This window comes from Nothobranchius furzeri, unplaced genomic scaffold (assembly GCF_043380555.1).
Source record: "Nothobranchius furzeri strain GRZ-AD unplaced genomic scaffold, NfurGRZ-RIMD1 Scf126, whole genome shotgun sequence".
Classification (NCBI taxonomy): Eukaryota; Metazoa; Chordata; class Actinopteri; order Cyprinodontiformes; family Nothobranchiidae; genus Nothobranchius; species Nothobranchius furzeri.
The window spans coordinates 18,237-25,000 of NW_027223142.1; positions in this window are offsets into that span (position 1 = coordinate 18,237).

Sequence of the window (6,764 nt, forward strand, 5' to 3'; positions counted from 1 at the left end):
GGGGCGAGAACCACAACTAATGGTCATCCTTTAGACCTCCAGGGGGCACGGCACAGCCTCCCTAGTCCGACACAAGTGCTCCACTTGGGCTATACTCTGACCCAAGTCCCGGGGCGAGAACCACAACTACTGGTCATCCTTTAGACCTCCAGGGGGCACGGCAGAGCCTCCCTAGTCCGACACAAGTGTCCCACTTGGGCTATTCTCTGACCCAAGTCCCGGGGCGAGAACCACAACTACTGGTCATCCTTTAGACCTCCAGGGGGCACGACACAGCCTCCCTAGTCCGACCCAAGTGCTCCACTTGGGCTATACTATGACCCAAGTCCCGGGGCGAGAACCACAACTACTGGTCATCCTTTAGACCTCCAGGGGGCACGGCACAGCCTCCCTAGTCCGACACAAGTGCTCCACTTGGGCTATACTCTGACCCAAGTCCCGGGGCGAGAACCACAACTACTGGTCATCCTTTAGACCTCCAGGGGGCACGGCACAGCCTCCCTAGTCCGACACAAGTGCTCCACTTGGGCTATACTCTGACCCAAGTCCCGGGGCGAGAACCACAACTACTGGTCATCCTTTTGACCTCATGGTCATCCTTTAGACCTCCAGGGGGCCCGGCACAGCCTCCCTAGGCCGACACAAGTGCTCCACTTGGGCTATACTCTGACCCAAGTCCCGGGGCGAGAACCACAACTACTGGTCATCCTTTAGACCTCCAGGGGGCACGGCACAGCCTCCCTAGTCCGACACAAGTGCTCCACTTGGGCTATACTCTGACCCAAGTCCCGGGGCGAGAACCACAACTACTGGTCATCCTTTTGACCTCATGGTCATCCTTTAGACCTCCAGGGGGCCCGGCACAGCCTCCCTAGACCGACACAAGTGCTCCACTTGGGCTGTACTCTGACCCAAGTCCCGGTGCGAGAACCACAACTACTGGTCATCCTTTAGACCTCCAGGGGGCCCGGCACAGCCTCCCTAGGCCGACACAAGTGCTCCACTTGGGCTATACTCTGACCCAAGTCCCGGGGCGAGAACCACAACTACTGGTCATCCTTTTGACCTCATGGTCATCCTTTAGATCTCCAGGGGGCCCGGCACAGCCTCCCTAGGCCGACACAAGTGCTCCACTTGGGCTATACTCTGACCCAAGTCCCGGGGCGAGAACCACAACTACTGGTCATCCTTTAGACCTCCAGGGGGCACGGCACACCCCCCGGTAGCCGACCAAAGTGCTCTACTCGGGCCAGACTCGGACCCACGACCCGGGGTGAGAACCACAACTACTGGTCATCCTTTAGACCTCCAGGGGGCCCGGCACAGCCTCCCTAGTCCGACACAAGTGCTCCACTTGGGCTATACTCTGACCCAAGTCCCGGGGCGAGAACCACAACTACTGGTCATCCTTTAGACCTCCAGGGGGACCGGCACAGCCTCCCTAGACCGACACAAGTGCACCACTTGGGCCATACTCTGACCCAAGTCCCGGGGCGAGAACCACAACTACTGGTCATCCTTTTGACCTCATGGTCATCCTTTAGACCTCAAGGGGGCACGGCAGAGCCTCCCTAGTCCGACACAAGTGTCCCACTTGGGCTATACTATGACCCAAGTCCCGGGGCGAGAACCACAACTACTGGTCATCCTTTAGACCTCAAGGGGGCACGGCAGAGCCTCCCTAGTCCGACACAAGTGTCCCACTTGGGCCATACTCAGACCCACGGCCCGGGGCGAGAACCACAACTACTGGTCATCCTTTAGACCTCCAGGGGGCCCGGCACAGCCTCCCTAGTCCGACGCAAGTGCTCCACTTGGGCTGTACTCTGACCCAAGTCCCGGGGCGAGAACCACAACTAATGGTCATCCTTTAGACCTCCAGGGGGCACGGCACAGCCTCCCTAGTCCGACACAAGTGCTCCACTTGGGCTATACTCTGACCCAAGTCCCGGGGCGAGAACCACAACTACTGGTCATCCTTTAGACCTCCAGGGGGCACGGCAGAGCCTCCCTAGTCCGACACAAGTGTCCCACTTGGGCTATTCTCTGACCCAAGTCCCGGGGCGAGAACCACAACTACTGGTCATCCTTTAGACCTCCAGGGGGCACGACACAGCCTCCCTAGTCCGACCCAAGTGCTCCACTTGGGCTATACTATGACCCAAGTCCCGGGGCGAGAACCACAACTACTGGTCATCCTTTAGACCTCCAGGGGGCACGGCAAAGCCTCCCTAGTCCGACACAAGTGCTCCACTTGGGCTATACTCTGACCCAAGTCCCGGGGCGAGAACCACAACTACTGGTCATCCTTTAGACCTCCAGGGGGCACGGCACAGCCTCCCTAGTCCGACACAAGTGCTCCACTTGGGCTATACTCTGACCCAAGTCCCGGGGCGAGAACCACAACTACTGGTCATCCTTTTGACCTCATGGTCATCCTTTAGACCTCCAGGGGGCCCGGCACAGCCTCCCTAGGCCGACACAAGTGCTCCACTTGGGCTATACTCTGACCCAAGTCCCGGGGCGAGAACCACAACTACTGGTCATCCTTTAGACCTCCAGGGGGCACGGCACAGCCTCCCTAGTCCGACACAAGTGCTCCACTTGGGCTATACTCTGACCCAAGTCCCGGGGCGAGAACCACAACTACTGGTCATCCTTTTGACCTCATGGTCATCCTTTAGACCTCCAGGGGGCCCGGCACAGCCTCCCTAGACCGACACAAGTGCTCCACTTGGGCTGTACTCTGACCCAAGTCCCGGTGCGAGAACCACAACTACTGGTCATCCTTTAGACCTCCAGGGGGCCCGGCACAGCCTCCCTAGGCCGACACAAGTGCTCCACTTGGGCTATACTCTGACCCAAGTCCCGGGGCGAGAACCACAACTACTGGTCATCCTTTTGACCTCATGGTCATCCTTTAGATCTCCAGGGGGCCCGGCACAGCCTCCCTAGGCCGACACAAGTGCTCCACTTGGGCTATACTCTGACCCAAGTCCCGGGGCGAGAACCACAACTACTGGTCATCCTTTAGACCTCCAGGGGGCACGGCACACCCCCCGGTAGCCGACCAAAGTGCTCTACTCGGGCCAGACTCGGACCCACGACCCGGGGTGAGAACCACAACTACTGGTCATCCTTTAGACCTCCAGGGGGCCCGGCACAGCCTCCCTAGTCCGACACAAGTGCTCCACTTGGGCTATACTCTGACCCAAGTCCCGGGGCGAGAACCACAACTACTGGTCATCCTTTAGACCTCCAGGGGGACCGGCACAGCCTCCCTAGACCGACACAAGTGCACCACTTGGGCCATACTCTGACCCAAGTCCCGGGGCGAGAACCACAACTACTGGTCATCCTTTTGACCTCATGGTCATCCTTTAGACCTCAAGGGGGCACGGCAGAGCCTCCCTAGTCCGACACAAGTGTCCCACTTGGGCTATACTATGACCCAAGTCCCGGGGCGAGAACCACAACTACTGGTCATCCTTTAGACCTCAAGGGGGCACGGCAGAGCCTCCCTAGTCCGACACAAGTGTCCCACTTGGGCCATACTCAGACCCACGGCCCGGGGCGAGAACCACAACTACTGGTCATCCTTTAGACCTCCAGGGGGCCCGGCACAGCCTCCCTAGTCCGACGCAAGTGCTCCACTTGGGCTGTACTCTGACCCAAGTCCCGGGGCGAGAACCACAACTAATGGTCATCCTTTAGACCTCCAGGGGGCACGGCACAGCCTCCCTAGTCCGACACAAGTGCTCCACTTGGGCTATACTCTGACCCAAGTCCCGGGGCGAGAACCACAACTACTGGTCATCCTTTAGACCTCCAGGGGGCACGGCAGAGCCTCCCTAGTCCGACACAAGTGTCCCACTTGGGCTATTCTCTGACCCAAGTCCCGGGGCGAGAACCACAACTACTGGTCATCCTTTAGACCTCCAGGGGGCACGACACAGCCTCCCTAGTCCGACCCAAGTGCTCCACTTGGGCTATACTATGACCCAAGTCCCGGGGCGAGAACCACAACTACTGGTCATCCTTTAGACCTCCAGGGGGCACGGCACAGCCTCCCTAGTCCGACACAAGTGCTCCACTTGGGCTATACTCTGACCCAAGTCCCGGGGCGAGAACCACAACTACTGGTCATCCTTTAGACCTCCAGGGGGCACGGCACAGCCTCCCTAGTCCGACACAAGTGCTCCACTTGGGCTATACTCTGACCCAAGTCCCGGGGCGAGAACCACAACTACTGGTCATCCTTTTGACCTCATGGTCATCCTTTAGACCTCCAGGGGGCCCGGCACAGCCTCCCTAGGCCGACACAAGTGCTCCACTTGGGCTATACTCTGACCCAAGTCCCGGGGCGAGAACCACAACTACTGGTCATCCTTTAGACCTCCAGGGGGCACGGCACAGCCTCCCTAGTCCGACACAAGTGCTCCACTTGGGCTATACTCTGACCCAAGTCCCGGGGCGAGAACCACAACTACTGGTCATCCTTTTGACCTCATGGTCATCCTTTAGACCTCCAGGGGGCCCGGCACAGCCTCCCTAGACCGACACAAGTGCTCCACTTGGGCTGTACTCTGACCCAAGTCCCGGTGCGAGAACCACAACTACTGGTCATCCTTTAGACCTCCAGGGGGCCCGGCACAGCCTCCCTAGGCCGACACAAGTGCTCCACTTGGGCTATACTCTGACCCAAGTCCCGGGGCGAGAACCACAACTACTGGTCATCCTTTTGACCTCATGGTCATCCTTTAGATCTCCAGGGGGCCCGGCACAGCCTCCCTAGGCCGACACAAGTGCTCCACTTGGGCTATACTCTGACCCAAGTCCCGGGGCGAGAACCACAACTACTGGTCATCCTTTAGACCTCCAGGGGGCACGGCACACCCCCCGGTAGCCGACCAAAGTGCTCTACTCGGGCCAGACTCGGACCCACGACCCGGGGTGAGAACCACAACTACTGGTCATCCTTTAGACCTCCAGGGGGCCCGGCACAGCCTCCCTAGTCCGACACAAGTGCTCCACTTGGGCTATACTCTGACCCAAGTCCCGGGGCGAGAACCACAACTACTGGTCATCCTTTAGACCTCCAGGGGGACCGGCACAGCCTCCCTAGACCGACACAAGTGCACCACTTGGGCCATACTCTGACCCAAGTCCCGGGGCGAGAACCACAACTACTGGTCATCCTTTTGACCTCATGGTCATCCTTTAGACCTCAAGGGGGCACGGCAGAGCCTCCCTAGTCCGACACAAGTGTCCCACTTGGGCTATACTATGACCCAAGTCCCGGGGCGAGAACCACAACTACTGGTCATCCTTTAGACCTCAAGGGGGCACGGCAGAGCCTCCCTAGTCCGACACAAGTGTCCCACTTGGGCCATACTCAGACCCACGGCCCGGGGCGAGAACCACAACTACTGGTCATCCTTTAGACCTCCAGGGGGCCCGGCACAGCCTCCCTAGTCCGACGCAAGTGCTCCACTTGGGCTGTACTCTGACCCAAGTCCCGGGGCGAGAACCACAACTAATGGTCATCCTTTAGACCTCCAGGGGGCACGGCACAGCCTCCCTAGTCCGACACAAGTGCTCCACTTGGGCTATACTCTGACCCAAGTCCCGGGGCGAGAACCACAACTACTGGTCATCCTTTAGACCTCCAGGGGGCACGGCAGAGCCTCCCTAGTCCGACACAAGTGTCCCACTTGGGCTATTCTCTGACCCAAGTCCCGGGGCGAGAACCACAACTACTGGTCATCCTTTAGACCTCCAGGGGGCACGACACAGCCTCCCTAGTCCGACCCAAGTGCTCCACTTGGGCTATACTATGACCCAAGTCCCGGGGCGAGAACCACAACTACTGGTCATCCTTTAGACCTCCAGGGGGCACGGCACAGCCTCCCTAGTCCGACACAAGTGCTCCACTTGGGCTATACTCTGACCCAAGTCCCGGGGCGAGAACCACAACTACTGGTCATCCTTTAGACCTCCAGGGGGCACGGCACAGCCTCCCTAGTCCGACACAAGTGCTCCACTTGGGCTATACTCTGACCCAAGTCCCGGGGCGAGAACCACAACTACTGGTCATCCTTTTGACCTCATGGTCATCCTTTAGACCTCCAGGGGGCCCGGCACAGCCTCCCTAGGCCGACACAAGTGCTCCACTTGGGCTATACTCTGACCCAAGTCCCGGGGCGAGAACCACAACTACTGGTCATCCTTTAGACCTCCAGGGGGCACGGCACAGCCTCCCTAGTCCGACACAAGTGCTCCACTTCGGCTGTACTCTGACCCAAGTCCCGGGGCGAGAACCACAACTAATGGTCATCCTTTAGACCTCCATGGCAACAGGGGGATGTCAGACCCCAGCTCATCCCAGGTTGATGCCTCAATAGTAGCTTAGGGTCACGGCAGTCCCACCGTGATCCACCCTCTTGTCCTCTCTCCACAGGATGACCAGAGTGTCGTGTTTATTTTCAAAGTGTCCTCGTAGGATGACCATGAGTGCAGGAAAATTTTCAAAGTCCCTCTGTCGGATGACCATGAGTGCAGAAAAAATTTCAAAGTCCCCCCTTGGGATTACCAGACGTTCGAGATTTCGGCTGAAAAATTTTCAAAGTGCTGCCGAGAGCCTGCGCTAGTTGCTTAAGGCTTGAGGAGATCCGCCTTATGGTAAGTAAACGAAAAGTGCCTGCGCCCCTGGAGGTTTTGGAAGGTGCGAGCGATGACCATGCTCGGGTTAGTAGGGAAGCTCA